The 24800-nt window shown below is 37.2% G+C and overlaps 1 non-coding gene and 2 pseudogenes across 1 annotated transcript; all 3 read left to right on the top strand.

The window, feature by feature from the left end:
• Positions 1-10178: 10178 nt before the first annotated feature.
• LOC143682892 (WW domain-binding protein 11-like) lies at positions 10179-12166 on the top strand (annotated as a pseudogene).
• A 2615-nt stretch (positions 12167-14781) lies between these two features.
• LOC143685471 (U1 spliceosomal RNA) lies at positions 14782-14945 on the top strand. The gene has a single exon (XR_013176695.1). It is a non-coding gene; the product is annotated as a U1 spliceosomal RNA (small nuclear RNA).
• A 5477-nt stretch (positions 14946-20422) lies between these two features.
• Positions 20423-23112, top strand: LOC143682891 (ZZ-type zinc finger-containing protein 3 pseudogene; annotated as a pseudogene).
• Positions 23113-24800: the final 1688 nt, after the last annotated feature.

Here is a 24800-nt window from a genome sequence, read left to right as displayed (position 1 = left end):
TATATATGTAGAACAGAATGAGCATATATTAAGGATGTTTGCGTTTCTTTCTTGTAATTTTTTTTAATTAATAAAATATTATTTTAAAAAAAGAGTGGTTGTTAGGCTGGATTAGGTGACGACATGTCTCCATCCATTTGGGTGGGTCTTGATAAGTTTCTGGAGTCCTATAAAAGAGGAAACATTTTGGAGAAAGAAAGCGATTCAGAGAGAACAGAACAGAATGACATAGCCATGAGAAGCAGAATCCACCAGTCAGTGACTTTTGGAGAGGAAGAAGCAAAACGCCTCCCAGAGAGCTTCATGAAACAGGAAGCCAGGAGAGAATGCTAGCGGATGATGCTGTGTTCACCGTATGCCCTTCCAGCTGAGAGAGAAGCCCTGACTGTACTTGCCATGTGCCTTCTCACTTGAGAGAGAAACCCTGAACTTCGTCAGCCTTCCTGAACCATGGTATCTTTCCCTGAATGCCTTAGATTGGACATTTCTATAGACCTGCTTCAATTGGGAGATTTTCTTGGCCTTAGAACTGTAAACTAGCAACTTATTAAATTCCCCTCTTTAAAAGCCATTCTGTTTCTAGTATATTGCATTCCAGCAACTAGCAAACTAGAACAGGTGTCAAGTTCACTCAGTAGGAAATAATAGTCTCTTCAACAAATAGTGCTAGGAAAGCAGGATACCCATAAGCAAAAGAATGAAGGTGAATCACAACCTAATAACATATACAAAACTTAACTCCAAGTGGACCAAAGACTTAAATATGAGAACCAAAACTACAAACCCCTAGAAGAAAACACAAGGAAGTATCTAGCAGGACCTTGTGTTAGGCAATGGTTTCTTAGATTTTACACCAAAACCTGATCAAGAAAAGACCAATAAATGGGACTTCATCAAAATTAAACTAGATAAATGGTAATTCATCAAAATTAATAGTTTGTCTATCAGAGGTCTTCATCATCAGTATATAAAAACAAAATGGGAGAAAATGTTTGAAAGCACATATCTGATAAAGGTTTAATAATACCCAGGATATAAAAAGAAATCCTGCAACTCAACAGTTGACATACCATTTCACACCCACTAGAATGGCTGCTGATAAAAAAAAATGGAAAATAGCAAGTGTTGGATAGGGTGTAGAGAAATAGGAACATTTTCCTTCATTGTTGGTGGAAATATAAAATAGTCCAACTGCTGTGGAAGACAGTTTGATAGTTTCTCAGAAAATTAAGTATAGAATTACCATGTGACCTGGCCATCTCACTTCTGGATGTATACCCAAAAGAACTGCAAGCAGGGACTGCAATAGATCTTGGCACACTAATGTTCATTGTGGCATTATTCACAATTGCCGAAAGATGAAAGCAGTCCAAGTGACCATTGACTGATGAATAGATAAACCAAATGTCGTGTATTCATGCAAGAAAATATTACTCAGTCATAAACAGGAATGAAGCTATGGTTCACGTGACACCATGGATGAACACTGAAGACATCATGTTGAGTGAAACAAGCCAGACACAAAAGGGCAAATACTGTATGATCTCACTGACATGAAATATAGAATGACCAAATTCATGGAGTCAGAAGCTAGTAATTTCTGGTGACCAGGGGCAGGGATTGGAGTAGGGAATGGGAAGTTACTGTTGTTTGGGATGATGATTGGTTGTGTATATATGTCACTAGAATAAAAATTGCAAAAAACCATAGGACTGTACTACGCAAACATTGCAGCCCAATATAAACTATGGAACATAGTTAATAGTGTAATTATAATAACATTGTTGCATCAGTTTTGACAAAGGTACCACAACAATGAAAAAATGTTAATAATTTGGAAAACTGCCTGTGTGGGAGGGGTATATGGGAATCATGAATCTTCTGCATGATTTCTCCATAAACCTACACCTTCTCTAATAAAAAAAAATAAAAACAAAAGACATGACAGGTAAATGTAATATATGATCCTAGATTTGATCCTGCCTTCCTCACTCCCCTTATAAAATAATGAAGGACATTATTGTAACAATTGAAAATTTTTTAATATGCATTGTAGATTATATAATAATATTGTATTAAGGTCCATTTCCTGATATTGGTAAGTGTAGTATGTTTATGTAAGTGACCATAATTATTCTTAGGCAGTACACACAGAGGTATTTAGGAATAAAAGGGTGTGGTTTCTCAAACTTACTATAAAATATTTCATAAGGAAAAAAGCATATTTATATGGGGAAAGGGAGAGAAGATTGGCTAAGCAATGGAGTAACATAAATAATTTGGTGAATATGAGTAAAACATACATAAGAATTACTTGTATTCTTCTTGTGACTTTAGTTTGAAATTATATAAAAATTTAAATTTACCCCAAATTAGTCATGAGCAGGCAATCATAAAAAAGATAATGGGAATAGGAATTAAAAAATATTTTTAGGCATAATCTATTGGCTAGTAATCATGGGAATTTGAATTAAAACAACTTTATACCATTAGAATGGCCAAAAGTAAAGGTGATTGTAAAATGTAGAACAGGAACTACCAGCACTACGGCTGGAAATAAAGATTAGTACAACCAGTTTGGAGTGCAATTTGACAATATGTGATAAAGTTACAGAAACACATACCTGTGAACCAACGTTGGTAATTACTTTTCCCTTTGTGTGAATGAGTGGAAGGTGATAAGGAGGGAAATGAAAACAGGTGGGATAATATACCCAAGCTGATTAATTGGTACACAGGTGTTCATAATATTACGTATTCTTCTTTGTTGTTCATAATAAAACAATCAAAGAAAACAATGTTTTCTATCATCATTATTATCTCAACTGATCACATGCATCCAGACCCCTGAGTACTTTCGTTTTGGTGCATACTTGGGAAGCTGTTTCTCACTTGGGAGAGTGAATGCAGCATACGTCATATAAGATGTGGTCAAGAGTCCAGAACCCTGAGTGTGCTACCACATATCTGAGCATAGAAACACATTTTATTCTATCTGGTGGGAGAAGGGCTCTCTGACTAGCTTCCTGCCTTCATTTAAGTGCTTTACTTCTCTGGGCTCTTAATTTAAGAGAAATGCTTCCCTGAGGTCCTTCTAGAAGGCCAGTGGTGTTAAAAGAGGACAGGTCATTCTTTAGTTATGAGATGTGCTCATTCTGTGGTCTTCCCCCTCTGTTTTAACCCTTTTAGACTATTTTTCAATGTACCTCCTTCCTTCCTGGATTCTGCTGCTCTATGAATTCAAAGCTTCAGAATGGAGAAAAAGGGAAATTTTGTCAAGAAGAGGCCTTCCCCTACTTCTTTCTCTCACTATCACTATAAGAGACAGAGGAGAGCAAACAGAAGGATAATTTATCCCATATAAAAAATGATAAGCATTTACCATGTGTTAAGCTTTTGTCTTAAAATATTACATACATTATGTGGTAGGTAAAATTATTACTCCTAGAAAGATTGCATTTCCTAATCCCTGGGAATATGCGTTATAAAGCAAGTGGGAATTGGCAGATGTAATTGAGGTTACTAATCAGTTGATCTAAAAATATGAAAATATTCTCTATCATCTGGTTGGGTCCGGTGTAATTCCATGAGCACTTAAAGGCAAAAGGTGAGAGCAGAAGGGTGAGCCAGAGAGATCTGAAGCATGAGAAAAGGTGAAACCTGAAGGCTGAAGGATGGAAGGGGGCACATGTCAAGGAAATGAGGAATTCTGTCCTACAATCACAAGGAACTGCTTTCTGTAAATAACTTAAAGGAGCTTGAAAGTGGACTCTACCCTAGAACCTCCAGAAATGAGCACAGCACAGCCAACACCTTGATTTCAGCCTTGTGAGGTTCTTCTCAGAGAATCCACCATTCCATAAGGGATCTCTAATCTATATCAACTGTGAAATAGTAAATGGGCATTGTTTAAGCAATAGAAAAATAGTACACATTATATCATTTAATCTTCAAAGCAACCCCATAAGTGTGATATTGCCTATATTGAAATTTAAAATGTCATAAAAGATTAAGTAACTACACAAAGTCAGATAACTGATGAATGACCAAGCTGGTTTTGCATCTAGCTTATGTGAGTATAGAGGCCATCCTCTGTATATGTCTCCTTCTAGAATTTCTAGTATTATTAAAGATCTCCCAAATCTAGTCTCAAATTTTAGGTCTCAAATCTTTGTTTCCTGATTTCCATGTCTGTCTATCCTTTGAATATTTTGGTTTTCATCTTTCAAGCCACTAATTCCATTCTCAACTGTGATCCACTTTCTCCTCCAATTCATCTACTAAATTTTGTATTTGGGTAACTAAGATTCCTTTGTTGAATAACCATGTTTTAAGCTTCAGAAAACATATATATACTTACATATATTTTAATCTTAGTGATATGATAGTTTGGTGCTATGAACTCTAGGAAAGACATGCTCTTAAACTTAATACATTCCTGTGTATGAACCCATTTGATGATGCTACTTCAATTAATATGTGGCCCAACTCAATCAAGATGTGTCTTAAATCTTTAACTGGAATCCTTTATATGCAGAATGAAATGCAGACAGAGAGAAATTCATGGGAATAAGAGCCTAATGTCAATGGAACCAGAAGAGAGGGGAAGGTCAAGAGGGGCCACCGGGTTCATTGCTATTGTCAGAGGAGCCAAAGATGAAAGCTCACCAGCAGCTAGCCATGGAATGCTAGCCTTTGGGAAGAAAACATCTCATTGATGATGCCTTGATTTGGAGTTCTCCTAGCTTTAAAACCATGAGTCAATAAATTCCCATTGTTTAAGCCAAGTCTTCCTTGTAAATGTCTAAACTACCCTAATGTAAAAGCCAGTGTGTTATATTTACCTCTATTTTTAAAATTACAGATATTTCATTTTATAATTGATTAGGATAGAGATATGGGTTAATTTTCTTTCAAATACATTATCTGTTTCAATGTCATATTATGATAAAATTCCCTTTGATTTGAAATCAGATATTTTTATACATGCACTAAGATTTTCTAGACTTTCATCTATTTTTGTGCTATATTACATTGATTGCAGTTGTTTCATAGTATTTTAAGCTCTGTAGAATAGTTACCAGCTCTCCTCCCACCACACACCAGTAACTATTTTCTTTGAAAATGTCCTTAAATAGTTTCACACATATTTTTTATGTGTATTTTAAATCTGGTTTTCAAAAAGCTTAGTGGGTTTCCATTTGTGGTTGCAAAAAATGTATATGTAAGTATGAGATATGTTAACATCATACTATCTTATCTCTCTCTATATAAGAAGTACATCTCACCATTTCATCAGGTATTGGGTTTTTTCCCTCATAATGTTCTTGTATCATTTTTGTTAAATTTACTTTTAGGTGTTTCATAGTTTTTACCTTTTGTACAATTTTTCTTTTTCTTCACATTTCTATTTTTACTGATTGTTTCTCGGTGGCAGCCATGTATGTGCATGTCTCAGATATCTCTTGAAAAGGACCTGCTTTGAAGACCATTCTTAGCTGATGACATCCGGGATCTGTACCTTTGGATCCACCACAGCTTCTACACTGAGGTCACAGTCTCCCTGGACCGCTCCAAGGCAATGGCTGGTATTAGACCCAGACTTTTTCTTTCTGACATGGGACTCCTCCAGTGGAAAATCTAGCTCTGGCTTTCCTCATTGGCCTTGTTCAAGACTTCTTCAGAACCGCATAAAAGCCTGAAGCCCTTCCTTCCCTCTCTCCTTTCCCAGGTATCAAAACCATCTCACACTCTGAAGGCGCTGCCCATCTGTCCTTGATCTCTCTCCCCTCTACCCTTTACGGGCATTTCCCCACTAAGCCTCCTAAGTGTCTAGTTCACTCTAACTTTTAGATGACTGCTTCTCAGAGAACTCAAATTGACATGTCCACGTAAAGAAATCAATTAATTTTTGTAATTTCATTTTCTGCAATATTATTAAATGTTAGTATTAGTTTTATTATTGTTTTAACTAAGTCCCAGATGTTTTTGTATAAGAACATGTTATATAGAAGAGAAAATTTGTTGAGAATTTGGGGGAGCTGTCAATCTTCCCATCTATCAGCTGAATGGGAGAGAAATGGACATAAGACAGGGAAGAAGTGAGGACTTCTGGGCACTGGTACAAAGTTCTCCCTGACAGCCGTGCGTATGTTCAGGACTAGGGATTAGGAAGTAGCCAAGAACTACTTAGACTTCTTGTTAGGAACAGCCCTGGTGTCCAATCTCTGATGCAGGAATTACTATTTTTGTGTCAGGCTGTGTAACCTTACTAAGTCTCAGTTTCCACATCCGTAAAATGTGAGGAATTAAAATACCCTTTAGGGTCAGCTACATAATAAAAGCTGTTTTTCCTCCAAACCATTTCTTTTTATTAACCCAAAAATACATGCCCAGATTTCATAAAAAGAAATTGGAATAATTCCATCATTTGAGACCATAATAGTTACCACTCGGCATAATTCAACTTTATTTCCATCTGGTGTTACATTGCTGTCCAGTGTATTTGTTAAGCACTAGGGCTGTGTTTGAATCCTGATTCTTCTACTCACTTGAACTTGGATTGTACTCCTACCTATTCTAAGCCTCAAGCCCCTTAATGAAAATTATAAATAATATCCTTTTAAATTGTGTTAATAATAGCATATATCTAATTCCCAGCAGATGCTAGATGGTAAACTCAAACTGATGAAAGTTTAAAGACTCTTTATACCAATGTGAGCTGACTGTAGGAAAACCTCAAGGGTACCCCAGGTCTAACAAGCCTGAAACAGACAAGGAGAAATATTTGTAAACAGAGTCCTGAGGCTGTGCGGAGAGGGCTCTCTAACAGAGTTTAGGGACACAGCTCACCCTCTGAGACATATCAGGCAGAGAACCAGTAATAAGCACTTCTAATTCACTCTTTTACCTCTCCTGTGCTTTCTTTCAGTTCCATTCGTGGAATCAAACCAGAAGCCAGAAGGGAAGGGGTGGCTTACTGGTGTAATGGCCAGATTTTGGTAAAAAACAGAATCGCAAAAGGTAGAGAGCCGATGAGGAGGGGCAAAGGAAGCTATCAAGCAGCCTTGTTGGAATGTTGAGTGTATTTACTCAGAAATTGATATATAGGGGCACATGTAAAACACTCAGTAAATGTTGGGTATTTCCATTGTTACTTCCCCATGTTTCTGTAAGAGGTATATAATGGAACTAAAATCTTCATAAATATTTTATAGAAAACTATTATATTTTTAGGCTTTTAGGAGGCTGTAGAAAAATGTTAAGTGTATGTTGGAATCCAGGATCTTAAATTCAAATCTTTCTACACTAGTAATGCATAATGAGAATAATTAGAGTACCATAATGTCAAATGGTTGATGTTGACGACTAAATGAAAAACAGTGCCTGGATATAAGATGGCATTAAATATTAGCTGTTTTAAAACATTCTCTTTTCTTTTGTGTTTCACCAATGTTGATTTTTCTGTCTGCTAGTTTTCTGGATTACTGTGTTTCATTTTTAAAAATTGCATTGGACAGTCAATCAGAAAAGCAATGTCTTCTCTTAATTGCATCCATTAAAAGGCTGGATAAGTATTAGGAGGTGATGAATTATTTGACTCTCAGTCTCCTAGAATTCATAGCCACTGTAATGAATGGGTTGATCAGGATGAGTGCAATGTTTCCTGTTGATGTTTTACTCTTTCTTCTGTTAGACCTGTTGTTATCACCAATTCTCTGCACATCTCAGCAGTACCTCTGTTGTTCCATTTTCTCTGCTCCACAGCTAGGGCTGCCAGGCCATATGTCATATTCACATTCTTCCTTCATCCAGATAACAAAAGACTTAAGACTCCATCACTTCAAGAGTATAAACTTTCAAGTCTTGGCCATTCCTCAATTCACCCCTTTATAGATTTTTTTAAAATACAGAATAGAGAGTAGGGCAGAGAGGAAAGGTAAGAGTTCTACAATATTTGAAATTGAGGCTCGGAAGGAAATTAAGAACATGTTATTGGAAATTGGAAAAATGGGATTCTTGTTACATAGGGACAAAAAGTTTAGCAGCATTGTGTACTACAGTTATGTGGAAAGCAGAACTTTTAAGTGTGATGAAATTAGATAGCTAAAGATATTTCAAAACAAAGTGTGGAAGATGTGGCATAATCTGTGTGAGAGAGGAAGGATAAATTGAGAGAAGAATTGTTCAGCAAAAAGAAACCAGGACTTGATGATTTAGGAAATTATCAGCATATCCAGATAGTTAGATACTAAAGTTAAGAGATTCTCTGGTGGGAAGATGTGTAGAGAAAAAGCCAAGAGTGTGGCTGGATCAAAAGTTCTGAGTAATCAGTAACACAAAAGACACTTGGAAGAGATTAAGGGTGTGACACAAATTCCCTCAACCACCTCCCCAAAATAGAGAAGAGATTATCTCAAAAAGATCTGTGGGAGACTTTCATCCTTCTAGAAGCTGAGCTGCCATGTAATTGTGATGCCACTCCAAGTGGCTGTACCTTACACATGGCCCCTCTGGCCAGCTGGGTGCCTCTGATGATAGCTGCCCCCAGGCCAGTACCGGAGGTTCAGCTGCCAGCAGCAGCTCCATCATCTGCAGATGGCTTACCAGATGCTGCGCTCTGGCAGCCAGGGCTGATGGTCCAGATGGTGTGGTTGTGGGCTCTGCTGTTGTGCGCATGCTGAGTCATGCCATCACCAGGGACTTTGGTGGAGGAATAAATTATGAGCTCTCAGGCCTGATATCACTTACCAGGAGCCCCAAGGAGCCCAGCTAGCATGCCAACAGCAGCAACAGCAGTCGACCCTTGCCACCATGAGATGAAACAGTTTCTGGAGTGTGCCCAAAACCAGGTGACCTTAAGCTCTGTGAGGGTTTCAGCAATGTGCTTGTAAAAACAAAATTAAGTTTAGCTTTCACATAAGATGGCACAGGCAGGGAAAGGGGAGAACTCTGACATAAGCCTAGAATTGGTGCCAAATCCTTAACAGCCAGGTTCATTGAAATGTAAAGCATAATCAAGAGGGGGAACCTTCGGCAGGAAGTTTATATTAGTTAGACTATCTGGATAGGCTGTAACCTCTAGCATATCCAATCAATGGAGAAACAGGGGAGGGGCCTGCATGTTAGACTTGGGTATAAAATTTGTGGCATTCTATAGTTTGATGTACCAGCCACCCATTTTTGGGCTAGGCACTCATTCTTGCAAGATTGTGAATAATTCTTTTCTTCTCCACAATCAGGTGAGCATTCATTCTCTTTCAGTTATGGCTTTCTTTCTAACATGCTGAAGCCATGCAGAATTGCAAACAGATTAGTCTAACCAAGAAGTTGAAAATGAAGAAATGGAAAATCTGTTCTTATAACCAAATTAATGCAGTGTAAAACTACAATTGATGGTGAAAGTATAAAGTGTAAGACCACCAGTTAAGCATCTCTTCTATCATTAATGGCTTCCTTGCTTCAGAATCATAATGAAAGAGGATGTTCTTACTGTATGAAAGTCCATTAAGATAGTGTAGAGTTTAGAGCTTGACAAATGTTGGTGTGACCTCCTTAAGCCAACTGATGTGATGTTATTATCTGTGAACTCATTAGAATAAAGTGATTTTCTTAAAAAAAAAAAAAAAGATCAGCAGATAATAAACATGTGAGAACCACATGGTTTTCAGAATTTTATACCAACAGAAGCACTGCCAGCTTGAACTGAAAAAGAAAGAAAGAGAGCTGTGATTATGAAAGCGTCAGAGAGATCAAACATTGCTGGCTTTGAATATGGAGAAGGTAGCCAGGGGTCAAGGAGTCCAGTCAGGAGTCAAGGAGTCCGTTTCCTTGTCTTCTCCAGCTTGGACTCTCCCCAAGAGTTTCAGAATGAATATAGCCTTGCCAACACCTTGATTTTATCCTAGTACGACTCAGGTCAGATTTCTGACCTATAGGACTGTAAGATACTAAATTTGCTTTGTTTTAAATCACTAAGATTGTGGCAATTTCTCATCGTAACAATAGAAAACTAATACACAATTTAAAAGCAAGTCCTGTCAAGGGGTGAAGGTGAAGACCCTTATGAAATAAAAGAGGCCAAGAACTGCACACACCCCACTTCTAGCAGATCTGGGAACTCAGCAGAAGTGTTAACTTTTTGTTTAAATGAATAAGTAAACAGTACAGATTTAAACATGGGATGCAGATATACATTATCCACCAAGAATGAAAAATTTATGAATCCCACAGACCAGGACTAAAAGGAAACTTGGAAGATAAAGAAGCACAAAAAAACAATACATGATGGTATGAGCTGTAGTTTTGAAGATGAAGCATGCCAAACAGATTATCCAGGACATGGAGAAATTGGATAAAATGAAGTTAAACCCTGTGCAACAGCCCCAATTTAATGAGAATGTGCTGAAAGACAAATGTAAAAAGCTGTGTGAAATCTTTGAATGTATTCTACTACTCTATGAAAAAGAAAATCCAGATACTTACAAAGCATGAGAAAGTTAGAAGTAGAATATGAACGGAAGACGGTTCAATTAGTCAATATTTTGATGCTGTCAAGAATGCTTAGCATGTGGAGACCAAGAGTATTCATTTGTCAGATATGACTTATGCTCCTTCCAACATCTTGATCCAAGACATTCTACTTCTTGCTGCCCAGCAACCTTCCATTCTTAATAAAACTTCAGGCTATGGATCTCCAGTTTGGGCAGTTTCTATACTGCCTGTTCCATGGCGTTCCACATTTGTCCCCTGGCATAAACTTCCTGATCCTCCCCCTGGCCCATCCCTCCTCAAGTCTTGCAGATGTATGCCCATAATGTAGGCTTTGCCCTAGAACTTCCTCCTTGTGGGCCAGACGAACGTATGTTATATAGTCCTGAACCTGCTTAGCAAGGTCACGATGCTGATGTTTTCAGCTCCAGAGAGGATGATAGCTATCCTGAAGACATGGATCAGGAAAAGCATGATGACAGTGACATTGACAGGTCAGATGGAGAAAGTGAGGAAGATGAATTTGTGCACCAGGATGATAGTGAGAGAGACAACAATGAAGAAAAAAAGTCAGGTTTGAGTGTACGATTTGCAGATATGCCTGGAAAATCAAGGACACAAAAGAACTTGAAGGAACTGACTCCTTTTCAAGCCATGATACTTCAAATGACAGGTCAGAAAATCCCAGAGGAGGGACAAGAAGTAGAGGAATTTTCAGAAGATGATGATAAAGATGATTCTGATGATTGTGAAGCAGAAAAGCGGTCACAAAAACAACATAAAGAAGAATTTCTTTCCAATAACACATCTACAGCTTCTTCACAGCAGCAGCCTCCTCCAAAATCTGTTCCTCTTTCTCAGGTACAGGCACCTCCTGTACATAAACAACATAAAGAAGAATTTCTTTCCAATAACACATCTATAGCTTCTTCACGGCAGCAGCCTCCTCCAAAATCTGTTCCTCTTTCTCAGGTACAGGTGCCTCCATGTCAAGACCACCTGGTCTTGACAGCCACCTGGACCACCTACAGGCCTTCCTCCTGGGACACCTCCAGGGATCCTCCATGTCTAAGACAACCTGGATTGCCAGGAGTCCAAGGGCCTTTATCCTGACTTTTACCTCCAGGACCACCACCAAGCTGACTCCCTGGCCTTCCCCCAGATCCACCTGCAGGTTTACCGCCTGATCCTCCTCCTTGGGGACTTCCACCAAGGTTACCCTCCTGCACCTCCAGGTATCCCTCCACCTCATCCTGACATGATACACCCACCTTTGGTTCTTCCACTTGGACCTACCTACCCTGGGCTTTTCCTATCAGCTCCTCTGCCAAACCTAGGAATTTTAAGAGTCCCACCCAATTTGATTCAGTGACCCACAGCAGATGATATGAGTAGATACGAATTGCAGCCACATTGAGAAGAAAGCCGCAGCAGCCATCAGTGCCAAGCCACAGATCACTAATCCCAAGGTGGAGATGACTCAGTTTGTGACCACTGCACTGAAGGTATATCAGGAGAATAAAAAGGCTGCTGTTACTCCCCAAAGAAAGTCAGAAGATGATTCTGCTGTACCTTTTGCCAGAGCATCCCCAAATCTTGTCCTTCTCCTCCTGTCTCAGTACAAGCAAAGGATGTGTATGAAGCTCTCATGAAAGAGATGGAAGGGCTACTGTGACAGCTTTGGATGCCATAATAGGTTTCTGTTCACATCAGTGGTTCATGAAGAAAGAGGCTCTTATTAAGATTAAGTGAAAGAGCTACTTCCACTGTCAGGGTATTTTCTAATTTCAGTGCAAAGGATATCCTAAAGCTTAGCTTTGGTCAGAATTTACTGAAGGGGTATTTCATTCAGAATGGATTGATTATTGAAGGAATGCTCTAACGCCTATTCCCTTTCATATCACCATTTCCATCCCATTTCTTTGCCTTCTCCAGTTGTTTTGAAATGTGATTGGGGGGATCTCAATTACTTAATTTGCTTTTACTCTCCTCTCTTATGTGCTGTTGGCACTGAAGTAGAGATTTCTGAGGAACCAATTCATTTCACCCCATCTCGGCTTTTGTGTTTGAGTTATTTTAAATATTTTCTTGTAAATATTTTGTAATATTTTACTTGTTTTGAATGGATCACAATGTCATTTCCTAATACAAAGCAGGATTCATGGGGAGAAAATGTACAATTCTTTGTATATTTCCCACTGAGTTAAACCTTGAGTGTTTCATAGAAAAATTAATAAACATTCTAAATAAACAAAAAAAATAAAAAATCCTTTACCAGCAGAGGGCTAAGAAAACAATGCCCACAGTATCTACTGAGGAGAAAACAAAAGAAACTTTGTTAAGAAAACAAAAGAAACTTTGTTAAGAAATTCTTTTGCCTTATGTCTTGCTCTCCGACTTCTGAATTTTTCACCATCCTGACATATAAAAGAATGAGTTAATTTACTTAGGGCTTATCCAGAAAGATGTCCTGGTATGATTGGACTACAATATGAGTTTCTGAATAAATTTAGAATCAAAATTTATTTTAGATAGCAATCTACTTTGTAAACTCAGGCTTAATTTCAAGTGAGAAAATCATTGCTAACCTGAAATAAGGTAATTTTGTTATATGTTTTGAATAACTAAATTTGCCTTTCTCTACTTTCTTTTTCTCTGTCAGTAAGTGGGAATTGAAAAATATAGGTATACTTTAAAAAGTGGATCAAAAGTTCTGTGGAAAAAAGTTCTTTGTCCTGTTGAGTGATAATTATCCAAATGGCAACCATTAGGGAAAGTATTAAAGTTTGAGCTCTGGCTAGTAGGTAGACAACCATAGAATTAGCACCTGTGACTAGAAATCCCCTAAATTTGGAATTTTCCAGCATAGTTAAAAGAAAGAATAAGCAGGATATGTTAAGTGCACACCAGGATCAATATAAAATGTTCACATCTCAAGACTTTGGCAGCTCTTATTTATTTTTTTATGTTGGTTTTAAAAAATGACCGTGAAGATGGGAACATTTGGTTTTCTATTTCCTAAAGGTGTTTTTGACCCAAATTAAAATGATTATTAAATATTTACAAAGCAAAGGAGAAGATATTGTCCCTCCAGAATGATTTTGAAAAGGTTGTAGAATTGCATAATAGTAAATATTATGCTGAAAGGAAAGCTCACTATAAAAATTTGGAACAAGCAAAATGGTAATATTTTCAACTCCATCGATTTTTGCCGGAAGCCAAAGCAAGGTGCTAGGGCCAACAGAGAGGAGAGTAGTCGGGTCCTCTGCAGCCAGAATTCTGTCCTGTCACTACATCCTGGACCTTGATTAATGGCAGAAAGATATAAGTCTCAAAAGTATATTGCATTCACATTTCAGAGACATAAGGTCTCTCACTACTGAGACATTTAAATTGTCTAGCTTTAAGTAATAACATGAGATGGAATTTTTTCAGCAAGTGGCAAATAATTAATTCAAATTTAATTTACTCAAATTTTTTTTTACAGGAATGATTTAGACCAGCATATGAATAGATTCAAAGAAAAGAAAGTGAAGAAGACTTATTCTAATGGGTAGAACTGAAGGTAATTTTTATGGTATATAACCAGTCTCAAGAGTTAAATAAGACATAAATCCAATGTACACAAATACTTGCCATGTGACCAATGGTTTGACCAAGAGGTTGAGTGTAGATAGATGTAAAACCTAGATCAGGCAAGTTCTATGGTTTCAATTGTCTACCATCTATGATAAGATTAAAATTCCATTTTGCCTGCTGCAAGAAATTGGTAGGAATTCACACTGAAGCATTACTGAAGATGCTCTGGGAAGTCCATTACTCTCTGAGAAGTTGACACCAGAGAGGCAGGTATGTAGGTACAATTAAGCCAGTGTCCATGGAGACAGGCAGGCTACTCTGGCACATAGGGACTTAATTTGGCATATTTGAGCTGACAGAAGAAAAATATATATCAATTGTGGTTATTTAGTTTGAAAAACAGAAGGAAAAAAGAATTACTAATATGAATAGAACATCCCAGAACTGTGAGATACCATCTAGCATGCCAACATATGTGTAGAAGGAGTTTCATAAGGAGAGGAAGAAATAATGGTTAAAAATTTTCAAAACTGAATTAAAAATATTTTTCTACATATCTAAAAAGCTCAACAAAGTCCAAGTTGGATAAACTCAAAGAGATCTAAACCTGGATATACCATAACTAAACTGCTGAAAGACAAAGAGAAAAATCTTAAAAGCAGTGAGAGAAAAATCATCATTACAAGGAAGCCTCAATAAGAATAACTATTGATACTTACCTGGCAGGGGAGATACCATGATCACGTAGGTGGTTTTCCCAGGGCGAGGCTTATCCATTGCACTCCGGATGTGTTGACCCCTGTGATTTCCCCAAATGTGGGAAACTCGACTGCATAATTTGTGGTAGTGGGGGACTACGTTCGTGCTCTCCCCTGAAGAAAAATAATAATAATAATAATAACTGTTGATTTCTCAATAGAAACAATGATACCCATAAGATAACGGCATGACATATTTAAAGTGCTGAAAGAAACAATTCAACCAAGAATTAAATATGCAGCAAAATTATATTTCAGAAATTACAACATGCATTTTAACTTTGAAAAAGTCTACCTCATATTAGTACAAGTTTAATTCTAGTTCAATATAGAAACTTTGCTCCAATAAAGCACTGTTCCCTTCCCACTTGTTTTTGCTGTTATTGTTATATATATAGTTATATTATATATATTAATGTTATATATATGTATTTCTTTTTCTAAGTCCAACAATACAGTTTTATAATCATTACTTTATATTCTTTTCTTTAAATCATTTAAAAAAATAAACTGGAAAGAAATATATTTATACTGCCAATAAAAGAAAACCTATGAGAAAATTTTGTGAGCAAGTGGTAGGAATTCACACTGGAGCATTACTTCATTTGGGCAAGGATGTCTTAGATACAACAACAAAAGCAGGATCAATAAAATTAAAAATTGATGAATTCAACTTTACCAAATTTCAAAACTTTTGCACCTCAGAAGACACCGTTGAAACAATGAAAAGACACATCACAGACTGAGAGACTATTTGCAAATCACATGTCTTATAAATGACTTCTACCAGAATAAAGAACTCTTACAATCAATAAGATGAAAACAAACAATCCAATTTAAAGAGGGGGAAAATATTTGAATAGGTGTTTTATCTAAGATATATAGAGAGCTAATGTGTTGTTTTGAATTGTTATGTACCCCCAGAAAAGACTAAGTTCTTTCAATCCATCCTTGTGGATGCAGACCTTTTAATTAGGTTGTTTCTATGGAGATGTGACCCAGCCCATTCTAGGTGGGTCGTAATTCCCTTGCTGGAGTCCTGTATAAAGAGAATAAAAGACAGAAAACACAGAGAAGATATACAGCCCAGACAGGTGAAACCAAGAGAAGGGAACAGAGAGAGAGAAATACCCAGGAAATGTTAAGACCCACAAGATACAGAAAACTCAGAGAGGTGTCCTGGAGAAGCAAGAAAGGACACCTGGAACCAGTGTGCAGAGGTGTATTGTTGGAACTGCAAAGTCTCAAGGCTGATGGTGTCAGGATTTGCACTATTGCCATCCTCAGACCAACTGCATTGTTTCACTCAGGCCCAATATCAGAAGCCCACATGGTAAAGGAGCAGAGGAAAAGCTATGAGCAATAATAAACAATTGGAAAACGTAACTGGAAAACGTAATTCCTACTCACAATAGCAACAAACATCCTACTCACAATAGCAACAAATATTGCAATACGCTTATAAATAAACTTATAGAGTTGAGCAAGACTTTTATTAGACCCATATTTCTTTTCCAAATTACCTGAAAGAAAACAGAAATAAATAGCGAGATACACTATTTCTGGAAGGGGAGACTCAATTTGTAATGTCAATTCTATTTAAATTATTTTCTAATGTAAGGCAATAGTTTAAAAAATTCTAGCAGAATTCTTTATGAAAGTCTATGAATTTATTTTTAAAATTAAAATTTCATGGTCTTGGCAAAAGAAAAGGTAAGTAGAACAACAGAACAAATCCAGAGTCAATTCATACATATAATCATTTAGTACATGATAATGTCAATTTTAATCAATGGGAAGTTAATAGGATATTCAATAAATAATGTTAGGTCAATTTATTTCTATTTTTAAAATAATTGGTTTTATTACAATGAATGTAAGAATAATATCCAGATTAAATAAAGGTAAGAATTTATGAATACATGACTATGTTTATGATAGGGACTTTCTTACATAAAACACAACATCTAGATGCCTTAAATTTAGACCCATTTGCTTACATAAAAATAAAATTGTGAATGACAAAAAGCCAAGTTTAAAAAAAATTAGCATGGCATCCATTTTGAGATGGCAAATTGATCATGTTATGATCTTCCATTCTGCTCTAGTACTTAAGAATTACTGAAAAGCAAAATGAAAAAGACTCCATAATTACATACCATAACAATAAGTGGAATTACCATTTAATTAGAAACTGAAGAATCCCTGGAAATACAAATTAGGCTGCAGATGGCAAGTGATGTGAAGGCTACTTTTTTAAATATTTATCAATCACTGTGGTTTTTCAATAAATTATTCATTGTTAGTCAAAAACTACATGTACAATTAAAAATATTTCTTTCTGAAACTGTTTTCAATGGATTCTGAATAGTGGAAAATCTTGTCAAACCTTTTACTCTGCTCTACCACTGTGTAATTTTTTAGTGTCCGATGGTGCCTAGTAGAGAAAAATAAAGGAATTGCTTCAGTGAAGTTTGGGAATAAAAAAATACACGAAAACTCTGTATTGGGAGAAACATTATTTTTCACACTTTAATTTTCTCTTCCCACTAAGCTTCAAGATACTCTCCACATGGCTAACCCTTCTCATTTTTCCATTTCATGGCAATTAGGTAACTTATCATTGTAACTATTCTATAATTCTAGCTATCATGGCCTAAGATGCTGGAAAAATATACCAGAAATGGAACTTCTAAAAAAGAAATATATTAAGTTACTAGCTTATAGCTCTAAGGCCATAAAAATGCCCAAACTAAGGCACTCAGAGAAAGATAGCTTGACTCAAAAAAGGCTGATGTCTGATACATGGGAGGCATGTAACTGGCATCTGCTCGTCCTTGTTCCTGGTTCTGTTGATTCCAGCTTCTGATGCCAGTGGTTTCCTCTCTATGCATCTGCGGACCTTCATTTTGCTCTTCCAGGACACAACTCTGGGTTCTGGCTTTCTTAGGATTTCATGGGAAGGCACATGGCAAAGTCTGTTGGGCTGTGCATCTCCAAACGTCAGTGTCTAGGTATCTGCTCTCTCCATCGGCACTCCAAACATCTACAAATGTCTGTGTCTCTGTTTGCTCTCAAGCAACTGTGTTTCCTCCAACATGTCTCCCCTTTTAAAGTACTCCAGTAAACTATTCAAGGCCCACCTTGAATCGGTGGAGTCATGTTTCCATCTATCAAAAGGCCACAACCACAACTGGGTGTGTCACATTTTCATGGAGTAATCTGATCAAAATGTCTGCACCCATAATTTAGTGGGTCAATCTCCATGGAAAAATCTAATCAAAGTTTTCCATCCTACAATACTGAATCAGGATTAAAGGATATGACTTTTCTGGGATATACAAAACTTTCAAAACAGCATCGCCTCTCTTGTCTGTCTTCCCAAAAAAAGAAAAAATGACTATAACTTGATCGGTACTTTGTTCCACGCATCACACTGCTTACTATATCTTACAGAAATCTCCAAAAATGTCACAATGTCAGATAGTATCAGGCTAATTTTTATTGATAAGGGCATGAATTTTCAAAGAGATGTTTTTTTAATTAGCCTAATGCCATACCATTTATAATAGTGGAGCTGAAATTACTCCACCTTTTCCACATTTATGTGACAGACTTTAAACTTACAGAAATTCCAAGTTGTGATGAGAAATAGCAGCAGATAGAAAGAGAGGCAAGAGCAGAAATAACTGATTTAAAAATATTACTGAGGTGTTTTAGATTTCTAGGTTGCACAAAGAAAATACAATGAAATGGTTTGACTGAACAATGGAAATTTATTAGCTTACAGTTTGAAGCCAAGAAAATGTCCAAATCAAGGAATCATCAAGATGATGCTATCTTCCTTAAGACCACCTGCTGGTGATCCTTGGTTCCTCTGTCACATGTGTGTACTGTTTTGAAACTGTTGTGTACCCCAGAAAAGCCATGCTCTTTAATCCTCATTCAATATCGTTGGGAGGAGTTTTTTTATTAGGTTGTTTCCATGGAGATATGGCCCATCAATTGTAGGTGGGACCTCTTGATTGGGTGGGTTCATGGAGATGTGTCCCCACCCATTCAAGATGGGGTTAGTGATTGGATTCCGTTAAGAGGGAAATATTTTGGAAAAAGCTTCAGAACTGACACAGACAAGAGACCTTTGCAGATGCAGAAAGAAAACTTCACCAGGGAAGCCATTTTGAAAGGAGAAACCAGGAGAGGAAGCTAACAGACATCACCATGTGCCTTCTCAGCTGACAGAGAAACTCCAAACATCATCAGTCCTTTCTTGAGTCAAGGTATCTTTTTATGGATGCCTTAGTTTGGACATTTTTGTGGCCTTGGAACTGTAAACTTGCAACTTAATAAATTCCTTTTTTAAAAGCCATTCTATATCTGGTATATTGTATTCTGTCAGCTTTAGCAAACTAAAACACATGGCAGCATCTGCTGGTTTCCCCCTTCTCATCTCGGTTTTGTTGATTTCAACTTCTTGCTTTCCATGGCTTTCTCTCACTCTCTCTATATTCATTCTTTGTATAAAGGACTCCACTAAGAGTATTAAATCCCATCCTGACTGAGATGGGTCACACATTAACTGAAGTAGCTTTATCAAAAGTTCCTACTTACAATGGGTTCACACCTCCAGTAATGGATTAAATTTAGGAACATGTTTTTCTGGGGTGTATACAGCTTCAAACCACCACATGAGGCAAGAGAAGAAATAATTGACTTAAGAAAATAACTGAAAACAGAAGCAAATGAGGAGTGGCTAAACCAATGCAAACAAGATTCATGCACGTAGCAGCAATGGGAGATGTTGACCAAGAGTGAACCCTAATGTAAACCATGAACTGCAGTTAGTTATATAAATATGTACTAATATTGGTTCATTAATTTTAACAAAGGTACCACATAAAGCAAAATGTTAATAACAGGGCAAACTGTGAAGCTGGGTTATATGTGAACTCTATAACTTCTGTATGATTTTTCTGCAAATCTATGATTTTTCTCATTTTTTAAAAAATTAAGGGGAAAAAAGTATAAAAAGAGTTGGCTCAAGTTTTACCAGCACTTCCCATTTTTTAAGAGAAGGGGAAAAATACACCTAAGAGAGGCAAGAAAAGAATTATTAACCTAGAGAAATTGAAAGCCAACTTCATTATTACTTGACATGGAGGAATATATATATTAACATACTATAGGGCAGAAGCAGTTGTCCTGGATGGTGGAGCCTTGGGTTTTGGGAGCCTGGGACTCGCAACTCTTTCTTCAAGATATCAAGTTGTTCTAGTACAATCATATAATAATTAATACCTGAAGTTTCAATGTAACATGGACACTTACAGTGATGATGGATAAATGGAGGTGCTTGGGAATCAAAACCTAGTCAAAACACTTGTAAAAAGAAAGGAATTTAGGAAGTTCTAATATACACCATGGCTGCAGCTGAAAGTCTGAGACCCTGATGCTTAAGCTTTATTCTAGATGATAGTACCAACTCTTCAGGACATAATGAAAAGAGATAATATTTCTACAAGGATAGATCTTTGGTTGTACAGGTTTCCCAATAAGTGGATCATGATGACCACATTTTAGGGACTTGCCATAGTATGGCTGCTTCCTGATCTACTCGTGTTACAAGATCAACAGTGGGCTTAAATTGAAACGGCTTGGATAAATTTTCTTGTGGTAGAACTTTAAGGAATCATAGCATTGCTCACCCTGACGAAATCTCTTCTCATTCTCAAGTATGATTAAAATCACCAAAGGAGAGACCAGGGCCTGTGCAAATTCAGAAACGAAATAGTAATGGAAGAACCATTACCTTAAAACAGCAAAGTACTCAAGAATCATGGGTAAGCCCTAGGAAAAGAGGACTTTCTTCTTCAGAAAAGGATAACATAGAAAGGCAGGCTATAGAAAATTGTGAGGGAAGGCAAACAGAACCCGTTTCACCAGTTTTAAAAAGAATCAAGCATTGTCTAAGATCCGAAGCACCAAACACAGTTCAGAAGATTCACCTATAAAATCAGACAAAGAACCAGCAGAGCAGAGCAGCACAGCAGTGGACAATGATGCAGATTTTCAAGAGACTAAATGAGCTTGTCAATGTCTTATCCTGGATGATGATGAGAAAGGGGAAATTAGAAAGGTGAATGTCAGTGAGGAAAAGCCACTTTATTCTGCAGTAGTTGAAGAAATCACAGGCTATTTCACTGTCAGTGGTGTTGATGAAGTGATTTACTGTTATAAGCTGTAATGACTCTCAGTTTGATGGGAACACTAAACAAAATAGCACTGATTCCTATGTGTTACAGGAAAAATCAGTAGGTGAAAATGGGGCTATCAAAACTTCAATGTTCCTTGACAGTAGGAAGACAGTTAAGTTATATAGACCACAACATGCCTTGTACAAATTCAAAAGTGCAGGTCAAGTTGGAGGACCACAAAACAGTAACTGCTTGCCCACCTGCAGAACATGTCAATCAGCTCACTGCTGATCCAGCTACAGGGCCCTTTTCTGAAATTCAGTCATCTTTAACGGATTCTGAGGATGAAGTATATGTGGTGGGAGATAGCAGTGCTGCAGAAGAACAGTGTAATTAAAACACCAATAACATCCTGGACACAAATCTTGAGAGTATGCCAGTCTCTGGAGAACTAGAATCACCTTCTGTTCTAGACTGTATTTCAGCCCAAATGATGACTTTAGCAGAACTTCAAGAACATCATTATACCCTGAGAACTTCACCCCAAAGGACAGTCCCTCCCAGAGGTAGTCACCCTAAAAATTGTTCTCCTTGTAGAGAAAATGGACAATATGAGAATAATCTTAGTCTCAATGAAACAAATGCAACTGTTAGTAGTAATATAAGTGAGTCTCATATGAATCTAGATGAAATTTCTCAGAATCAAAGAGGGATATGTTCTGACTCTGAAAATTATGGAAATGAAAGAATAAGTAAGCCACCCTCAGAGGCAAGAGTCAATATTAGACATTCGCCATTGTCCAAAGAGAATGAGAATCAGCAATTAGAGAAGAGGAAGATGATGATCCTGATGTTTATTGTTTTGAATCAGATCATGTGGCACTCAAACACAACAAAGATTATTAGAGACTGTTAAAGACAATTGCTGTACTTGAAGCTCAGCATTCACAAGCAGTTCAGGACCTTGGAAGTTTAGGCAGACACCAGAGAGAAGCACTAAAAAAATCCCATTGGGTTTGTGGAAAAATTTCATAAGAAAGCTTATATAGGACTTCATATCCACAGAGAGTTATTCAGTTGCTTGAGATTGCAAGGCCCGATAGACCAGTAGCCTTGGGAACTTTAAAAGATCATTTAAAAACATAAAAGACATACTTGAAGAGTTAAATTAGCTTTTGATAAAGGTTTTCCTGCCAGACAAAATAGTCCTTTAGATCCTAAGAAGGATGGGGAGGCCCTTTCATATTCTCTGTTGCCTTTGGGTGATAGTCCAGAAGGCCCCAGCAGTGGTCCTCAGATGATGAGAGGATGCCTATGTGATGGTCTCCAAAACCTGAAAAATCTGACCGGTTGTGGACTGTAGAAGAGGAAAAAATGCTTGAGCAGCTACTACTGAAATACCCTCCTGAAGAAGTAGAATCTCAATGCCGGCAGAAGATAGCAGATGCTATCCTAGGTGATAGGATAGCAAAACAGGTCACCTGTCAAGGGCAGAAATATTTCATAATGCTGACAAAAGTGGGCATTCCAGTCCTAGACGGAACACCTAATTTATGTGTGTTGAAGTCCACAAGGTCTTCAACAAACAGACGACAGCATCCCCCAAATAAGCATCTCTTTAAACCTTCCACTTTCATGATATCCTGTGTATGTCAATGAAGATGATGACCAAACCTGTTTTCAGCCACATGAATACAGCTGTTGAGGAGGCATCAATGAAGAATGTATAAGAATTTACCTGAATACAAAAAAAAAAAAAAACACGATTACAGTTTAAAGAGTTAAAGAGGCAGAAACTTCAGCAGATGCAAGTTGAAGGTGGCTTTGTGCAGCAGGTGGGCTTCAAGTCTGATAACTGTGGGATAGAACATATCCAGGATATTTGGTAGCACCGCCAAGATTGTCCTCCAGATATGTCTTCAAATTCCTGTGGTTCCTGTTCAGACTTCCTACATGAAACAGATCTTCGTAAAGATCACCAATTAGAACCTGTTTGTAGGTCAGAGACATTCTTAGACAGAGACTACTGTGGGTCCCAGGGCACCAGTTATAATTATCTTGACCCAAAATACTTTCCAGCAAACAGATGACATGAAGGACACCATCATTTACCAGTCCTCTTCAACACATAGCAATGGCGTCATTGCTAATTACGTGCACAGTTTGCAAATATTCTCTGCTTTCCCCGAAATGACACTCACAGCCTGACCTCTTCCTGAGTGTTCCTGTCAAGTACAGCTCTGCCCTGTTGTGGCTCTAGATCACTGTTTAGTGCCTGAATATTCCTGGCAAGCAAAGGGATCTTTCACCACCGCTGTAAAGCTTTTTTAGGTGATGATCTTAAATGGGTAAGATACAGCACACATTAAAGAGACAGTAAATACCAAAGGTTCAGAGAACTCAGTTGCAAATAGACAAATTATTTATATAAAAACAGTTTAGTAGCTTTCAGATTTGTTGTGAAAATAGTTTTCAGCATAGAAACTGACTTCTTTAGACAAAGTTTTAATAAACATGGTGTTTGCTTCTGGAATATACACTTTAAAAGAACTCACTATCCCAGTGGTGGCCACTGATGGTCTTCAGTAAATCGGAGCTGTTTAACCATATAGATGTCTAATTCATTTCCACAGCGGACTGTCCTTACTACCAACAGTGAAGCACTACAGGAGGCAGTGGTGACATTGATTGCTTCCTTAACCTACTCATGATGTGTGTGTGTTATAAAAGTGTTACTCAGATATACTTTTTAATGTCACGTTATAAGATGATCATGTGATGTGTACAAACTATGGTGGAAAGTGCCAGTGGTAGGAACTGTAAAAAGTCTATAATCCACAACATCAATTCCTTTAAGATACCCAGCCTTCTGCCTCTGTATTTAGAATTGTTACTGCAACACATCGAAGAAAGCTGCCTAATATAAAAATCATGTATATAGTAAAAATACCCCTCTTTTGTAGTCTGGACAAGATCCACAAAAGATTGTATTTTTATTACTATTTAAACAGGTGTTTAAATTTATTCTACACAGTGAGTAAGAGCTCACATGCATTCTTTTATACTACTGGGTTTTGCTGTGGATCATTTAAAACATTTTGTATATTTCTTTTTATCTGCGTATATGGTATATACTTGAACAATGTTCATTTGTCAGGAGAACTCTGAGAAATAACCTATGTGGATACTGTCTTCTTATTAAAAAAAAGAAGATACTATAATTAAGGGCAAAATCTATACCTATCATGCTGAGTTAGATTATTTTCATGATATTAAGTTAGAGAATCATAAAAAAATTTAGATTATATAAACTAATAAATATGTTTTGATTTGTTCAAATGTATCCATTACATGAATAATTCATTCATCTTAAAAAGCCATTCACCAGAGGTCAGATAAATGATACTACCATCAGCGTTTATGATGGGATGCTGTGTTTTAATAAAAGACATATAATAGTTCCTCCCAATAACAAAAAGAGAATGAATTTCTGTTATGAATTCACCCCTGGCAGAGGTTCAGGATAAATCATGCAGAAGGTAAGAAGGGCTAATGATAGCCCACACCCCTGTCTTCACATCATCATCAGCTGCCATGGCCAAGTTTATGAGGCCAAAGGACCAAACACTAAATGAAACTCTAATCTGTGGCAGGAACCGTGCTGGGCATTGGTTGGTTTTCAGGGGGCATCTATACGACCTTGTGGGTCTTGTTAAAATTACAGATTATTCATCAGATATCTCTCAAGGACCAGATAATACAGTTTCATGAAGGGTGT

The sequence above is a fragment of the Tamandua tetradactyla genome, chromosome 5, assembly GCF_023851605.1.
Source record: "Tamandua tetradactyla isolate mTamTet1 chromosome 5, mTamTet1.pri, whole genome shotgun sequence".
Lineage (NCBI taxonomy): Eukaryota > Metazoa > Chordata > Mammalia > Pilosa > Myrmecophagidae > Tamandua > Tamandua tetradactyla.
Note: the sequence above shows the minus strand (reverse complement) of the source record. Positions and strands in the feature narration are given on the sequence as shown.